General features: G+C 32.1%; 1 protein-coding gene and 2 non-coding genes across 3 annotated transcripts in view; all 3 read right to left on the reverse strand.

Annotated features, from left to right (window-relative positions):
- The window catches only part of LOC137648169 (uncharacterized), a 377,150-nt gene that overhangs the window by 339,524 nt on the left and 30,126 nt on the right, over positions 1-7,500 (reverse strand). The gene's annotated exons all lie outside the window — the stretch shown is intronic.
- Positions 4,697-4,768, reverse strand: TRNAC-GCA (transfer RNA cysteine (anticodon GCA)). Its single transcript has one exon. It is a non-coding gene; the product is annotated as a tRNA-Cys (tRNA).
- On the reverse strand, positions 5,392-5,464 carry TRNAF-GAA (transfer RNA phenylalanine (anticodon GAA)). Its single transcript has one exon. It is a non-coding gene; the product is annotated as a tRNA-Phe (tRNA).

Genomic DNA, 7,500 nt, shown 5'->3' on the forward strand with positions numbered 1-7,500 from the left:
ATAATAATAATAATAATAATAATAATAATAATAATAATAATAATAATAATAATAATAATAATAATAACCAACATCAACATCAAAATAAAGAAATGTCAGGCTGCAATCAATGAATCCAATTACTAAACTTAACAGAGCAACAATATCAAACACCAAAAAAAAAAAAAAAATACTAAAAGTCCTTGATATTATTTCATTATAATTTTAATGATTTAAGTAACAATAATAATTCTAATAACTTGATAACTATAGTTTTAATCACTCTAAAAGACTTGATTTCAATAATAATTATAATTTTAATTATTTTAATAATCTTAATAATTTTAGTAATTTCAATAATAATAATAAATCGTAATTTTATTTGTCAAATAAATTTTGTTAAAGTCGAGCTTTTACTTATCAAATAAATTTAAAGTCGATCTTTTTTGTCAAGTATAAGTTGTTAAGTCGAGCTTTTTTGTCAAGAATGTATTATTGAGTCGAGCTTTTTTGTCAAGTATATATTGTTTAAGTCGAGCTTTTTTGTCAAGTATATGTTGTTAAGTCAAGCTTTTATTTGTCAAATAACTTAAAAAAAAAAAATTCGAGCATTTACTTACCAAATAAATTTAAATTCAATCTTTTTTTATCAAGTATATTTTGTGTAAGTCGAGCTCTCAATTGTCAAATAACTTTGGTTAAAGTCGAGCATTTACTTATAAATAAATTTAAATTCAATCTTTTTTTATGAATTATATATTGTGTAACTCGAGTATTTATTTGTCAAATAACTTTTGTTAAAGTCGATCTTTTTCTTGTCAAGTATATTTTGTTTAAGTAGAGCATTTAATTGCCAAATAACTTTTGTTAAAGTCGAGCTTTTACTTGTCAAATAAAATTAAAGTCGATCTTTTTTTTTGTCAAGTATATTTTGTTCAAGTCGAGCTATTAAATGTCAAATAATTTTTGATAAAGACGAACTTTTACTTGTCAAATAAATTCAAGTCAATCATTTTTTTTTTTTTTTTGTCAAGCATACTTTGTGTAATTCGACCTTTTACTTTTCAAATAAATGTAAAGTCAATCTTTTTTGTCAAGTATACTTTATGTAAGTCACGCTTTTAATTTTCAAATAACTTTTTATTAATTGAGCTTTTACTTGTCAAATGAATTCATAGTCGATCTTTTTTTTTTTTTTTGTCGAATAAATTTAAAAGTCGATCTTTTTTCGTCAAGTTTATATTATGTAAGTCGCGCTTTCATTAGCCAAATAACTTTTGTTGAAGTCGAGCTTTTACTTGTCAAATACCTTTTGTTAAAGTCGAGCTTTTACTTGTCAAATAAATATAAAGTACATCTTTTTTTTTGTAAAAGATATATTGTGTAAGTCAAGCTTTTACTTGTCAAATAACTTTTGTTAAAGTCGACCTTTTACTTATCTTTTTCCAAGTATATGGTATAAGCCGTTTTTAATTGTCAAATAACTTTTGATAAATTTAAAGTCAACCTTTTTTTTGTCAAGTATATATTGTGTAAGGCGACCTTTTATTCTTTAAATAAACACTGTCACAACAGCCAACAACATACTCTGCAATGACCTAGGATAGCGAGAGGCGAACCTTGGCTGACCTGGCACTGCAACTTTAACCTGTAGGAGATGGAACACATACGGGATCGGGATACCCCCTACCTTCTTAACCTCTCCCTTCCCCTCCCCTCTAAGCACCCCTCCCCCCACCCCCTACCCCCAGGGTGCCATGGCCCATTCCGGATGTGGTGCAACTTCCAAATCAAGACGTATAAAAAAGTGCCACTTTAAATTAGGAGGAAATATGTTGCTTGGCAACTACGTCGACGGTTCGTAATACTATTTTTTTTTATATTTATTTTCTTTAATTTCCGATGCCAATTTGAAAGTATGAATGGGAATCTGTTTATTGTTATAAGTATAATAAATTTGGATGGTCACATGGCATAGTTGATATACGAACATCGATGAATTTGTTTGATGCAGGCTACCACCCAAATTTGGGGGAAGTGCCTTGGTATATGTATGTATGCATGTAGGAATATATATATATATATATATATATATATATATATATATATATATATATATATATATATATATATATACATATACATTTTATATTTGTAATTTATCCATTTCCTTATTTCCTTTTCTCACTAGGCTATTTATCCCTGTAGGAGACCATGGGCTTATAACCTCCCGCTTTTCTAACTAGGGTTGCTGATTAGCTAATAATAATAATAATAATAATAATAATAATAATAATAATAATAATAATAATAATAATAATAATACATATATAAAAGAGAGAGAGAGAGAGAGAGAGAGAGAGAGAGAGAGAGAGAGAGAGAGAGAGAGAGAGAGAGAGAGAGAGAGAGGTATGCGTCATTTTCTGGCAGGGGAAATCAAATTATCGGACCCTCAACATCTGCTACAGAAAAACTTTCAAAAGTCTCCCGTTAATGAAAAATGTTCGAACACTTCTCATAAGGAAATGTTTCACTGTCAGTGATGGTCAGATCCACAATCAGAGGGGGGGGGGGGATGTTGCAAGTTAGTTCATCTAATAGCAACAGCAAAGCATAAGGGTAGAAGAGACTCTTTAGCTATAGTAAGGAGTTCTTCTAGGAGAAGGACACTCCAAAATCAAACCATTGTTCTCAAGTCTTGGGTAGTGCCATAGCCTCTGTACCATGGTCTTCCACTGTCTTGGGTTAGAGGTCTCTTGCTTGAGGGTACACTCGGGCACACTGTTTTATCTTATATCTTATTTCTCTTCCTCTTGTTTTGTTAAAGTTTTTTAGTTTATAAAGTGATATTTATTTTAATGTTGTTGCTCTTCTTAAAATATTTTATTTTTCATTGTTCCCTTTCCTCACTGAGCTATTTTCCCTGTTGGAGCCCCTGGGCTTATAGCATCCTGCTTTTCCAACTAGGGTTGTAGCTTAGCAAGTAATGATAATAATAATAATAACACATCTGACATTTATTAATGGGTAATCAACATTTTCCTCAAATGGCACATAACAGTTTATATTACTCGATTTCTTAGATTTATCATTAGAATGTTCCGTCATGATCTAGCCCTTTTATTGCTAAACTTTTAAGATTTCATTTCAGTATGGCCTTCTATGTGTTTTCTTGAACAAACAACACTGTCTATAAGCTTTAATAAGCGCTAACTTTTAAAACACCACATAGCATAAAAATGCAGAAGGAAAACACCACATTGCATAAAAGATACAAAATGAAAAGGCCACATTGCATGAAAATGCAGAAGGGAAAAGACCACATTGCATATAAAATGCAAAAGGAAAACACCATATTGCATAAAAGATACAAAAGGAAAAGGCCACATTGCATGAAAATGCAGAAGGGAAAAGACCACATTGCATAAAAAATGCAAAAGGAAAACACCACAATGCATAAAAGATACAAAAGGAAAAGGCCACATTGCATGAAAATGCAGAAGGGAAAAGACCACATTGCATAAAAAATGCAAAAGGAAAACACCACATTGCATAAAAGATACAAAAGGAAAAGGCCACATTGCATGAAAATGCAGAAGGGAAAAGACCACATTGCATAAAAAATGCAAAAGGAAAACACCACAATGCATAAAAGATACAAAAGGAAAAGGCCACATTGCATGAAAATGCAGAAGGGAAAAGACCACATTGCATAAAAAATGCAAAAGGAAAACACCACAATGCATAAAAGATACAAAAGGAAAAGGCCACATTGCATGAAAATGCAGAAGGGAAAAGACCACATTGCATAAAAAATGCAAAAGGAAAACACCACATTATGTATAAAAATGTAAAAGGAAACCACCACATTGCATAGAAATACAAAAGGAATACAGCACATTGCATAAAAACTGCAAAATGAAAACACCACATTGCTTAAAAATGCAAAGGGAAAACAACACATTGCATACAAAATGCAAAACGAAAAAAACCACATTGCATAAATAATGCAAAAGGAAAACACCACAATGCATAAAAGATACAAAAGGAAAAGGCCACATTGCATGAAAATGCAGAAGGGAAAAGACCACATTGCATAAAAAATGCAAAAGGAAAACACCACAATGCATAAAAGATACAAAAGGAAAAGGCCACATTGCATGAAAATGCGGAAGGGAAAAGACCACATTGCATAAAAAATGCAAAAGGAAAACATCACATTATGTATAAAAATGTAAAAGGAAACCACCACATTGCATAGAAATACAAAAGGAATACAGCACATTGCATAAAAACTGCAAAATGAAAACACCACATTGCTTAAAAATGCAAAGGGAAAACAACACATTGCATAAAAAATGCAAAACGAAAAAAAACCACATTGCATAAAAAATGCCAAAGGAAAACACCACATTGCATAAAAATGGAAAAGGAAAACAGCACATTGCATATAAAATACAAAAGAAAACCAGCAAATTGCATATAAAATACAAAAGGAAAACAGCACATAAAATACAAAAGGAAAACAGCACATTTCATACAAAATACAAAAGGAAAACATTACTTTGCATAAAATGCAAAAGGAAAACAGCATTGCATAAAAAGGCAAAAAGTCAACACCATATTGAATTAACATTGCAAAGGAGACCACCATAACATACATCGTTGACATAAACAAATATTATTCCTCAAAGAATTATAAACGTCTACTGAAAACAGGGGGCGCCCGGGATTGAACCAGGGACCTCTCGATCTGCAGTCGAATGCTCTACCACTGAGCTACACCCCCATTCTCACTCACCGACATAAACAGGTCTTGTAACATGAAGAAAAGTCGAATAGCATGTTCATAAATAAGTATATAAATTATTGTTTTTGAGTGACTAGAAATCAAACTAAAGATGTGTAATTTTGTAAATTGTTAAATTAGATGGTTTATGTTCATATGAAAATGTTATTGAATGGAATCATACTGGAAATATTGTGATTGTAAAAAATGTAATTTAACTTTTTAAATAAAAAGATACAAAAAACGAAGAAAAGGTATTCTTAGTCGGACTTTCTCGAATATCTTTACAAGTCGAGTGTCCGTTTCACGGAGCATAGAAACTAAATAAAGTCTATGGCTGCAAATCAAATTTCATCTTCATCAATAAAAAGTACCTATGGGAACTAGTGATATTATTCAAAAGGCAAATTGAATATATACCACAAAAATAACTAAAGTACATTAATATATATTGATATAAAAAAATTCAAATATTTATTCTTTATTTTCTCAAATTCCTATAACTTTCTTTCTTAGGCAAACCTTATACCTTTTATTACCTTGCTATGTTGCAGGCTTTTAAAGGTCTTTATTGATACAATCCTTATTTCAGTTAACTTTGAAAGGAAAATAAAATTTGGGTTTGCCCAGACCCGGGATCGAACCGGGGACCTTTAGATCTTCAGTCTAACGCTCTCCCAACTGAGCTATCTAGGCTTGAAAACTAAGAGGGAAAACCGGGTTTATAAAAAAAAAATTCCATGTAATAACACTAGTATATGTTAGCAAAGTCTTCATATAGCTGGCCGTAAGTACAGGCTTGCGTGTTTAGGCGTATATGAATAAATAATAAAATACGTCTAAAGCACATTATTATTATTATCATTATTACTATTATTGCTGCTGCTACTGCTACTACTATTATTATTATTATTATTATTATTATTATTATTATTATTATTATTATTATTAGCTAAGCTAACCCTAGTTAGAAAAGAAGGATGCTATAAGCCCATGGGCTCCAACAGGGGAAAAATAGCACATTGAGGAAAGAAAATAAGGAAATAAATAAACTATATGTAAAGCAATGATTAATTGAAATAAAATATTTCAAGAACAGTAACAGAATTAAAACAATCTTTCATATATAAACTATGGTTTAGTTTCCCATTAATATCAATTTTCAATAACTACTTCTTGAGACTACGCGAAAAACATAAAAAATAAATATGTAAACACAACAGACGGTAGGTCATAGTCTATAAAATACGTGTTTATGCACGAGAGAGAGAGAGAGAGAGAGAGAGAGAGAGAGAGAGAGAGAGAGAGAGAGAGAGAGAGAGAGAGAGAATATTTGTGGGTCGTACGTAAGTTGCAAGCTCATGGTGAAGGCGAAGCACAGTGTGGTAGAAAATGTGTTTACGTTATTATTACCAGCACCGGGATCATCAACCAGAGAGAGAGAGAGAGAGAGAGAGAGAGAGAGAGAGAGAGAGAGAGAGAGAGAGAGAGAGAGAGAGAGAGTGTTATCTTAGCATGTCTAGTATCTGATAACTGGGTTTCATCATCATCATCATCAGCCGTAACTAGTCCACTGCTTGACAATGAACTCAGACATGTTCTTCCACTCGCGTCTGTTTGTCTTCCTCTGCCAGTTTATAGTCGCAATTTTTTTTAGTTAGTCAATCCATCGTCTTCTCTTCCTTCCCCTTCTTCTTTTGCAATCTCTAGGGATCCATTCTGTTATTCCTCATGTCCATCTGTTATAAGTAATTCTCGTGATAGGCATTTTCTTTAAAGTAAACCAAAGTGATTCTGCCCTTTTCTAAGTTAATCAACCCATCGTCTTCCCGTCTTTTCCCCTGATTCTTTTGCAATCGGTAAGGACCCATTTTGTTATTCTTAATGTCCATCTATTATAAGTCCTTTTCATAACTGGGTCCATTTCGACATAAACCATAGAATGATTCTGCCCTTTTCTTATTCCATCAATCTATCGTCTTTTTTTCCTTCCCTGCTTCTTTAGCAATCTCTAAGGAACCATTTTGTTATTCCGAATGTCCATCTATTATAAGTTATTCTCATAACTGTGTTTATTTTGACGTAAACTATAAGTGACTCTGCCCTTTTCTTAGTTCGTCAATCCATAGTCTTTTCTTCCTTCCCATGTTTCTTTTGTAATCTCTAAGGACACGTTCTGCTATTCTTAATGTCCATCTATTCTCTGTCATTCTCATCACTGGGTTTACTTTGACATAAAGAATAAACTGGTTATGCCCTTTTCTTAGTTCGTCAATCCAACTTCTTCTCTTCCTTCCCCTGCTTCATTTGCAATCTCTAAGGACCTATTCTGTTTTCTTAATGTTCATCTATTATCTGTCATGCTTATAACTGGGTTTATTTTGACGTAATGAATAAAGTTTTGCCCTTTTCTTAGTTCGTCAATCCATAGTCTTCACTTTCTCTCCCTTCTTCCTTTGCCATCTCTAGGGACCTATTCTGTTATTCTTAATGTCCATCTATCATCTGTCGTTCTCAGAGCTAGGTTTATTTTGACGTAAACCATGAAGGGATTCTGCTCTTTTCTTAGTTCGTCAATCCATCGTTTTCTCTTCCTTCCCTTGCTTCCTTTGTAATCTATAGGTACCCATTATGTTATTCTTAATGTTCATCTATTATCTTTCATGCTTATAACTGGGTTTATTTTGAAGTAAAGCATAAAGTGATTCTGCCCTTTTCTTAGTTCGTCATTC

Source organism: Palaemon carinicauda, chromosome 1, assembly GCF_036898095.1.
Source record: "Palaemon carinicauda isolate YSFRI2023 chromosome 1, ASM3689809v2, whole genome shotgun sequence".
NCBI classification, from domain to species: domain Eukaryota; kingdom Metazoa; phylum Arthropoda; class Malacostraca; order Decapoda; family Palaemonidae; genus Palaemon; species Palaemon carinicauda.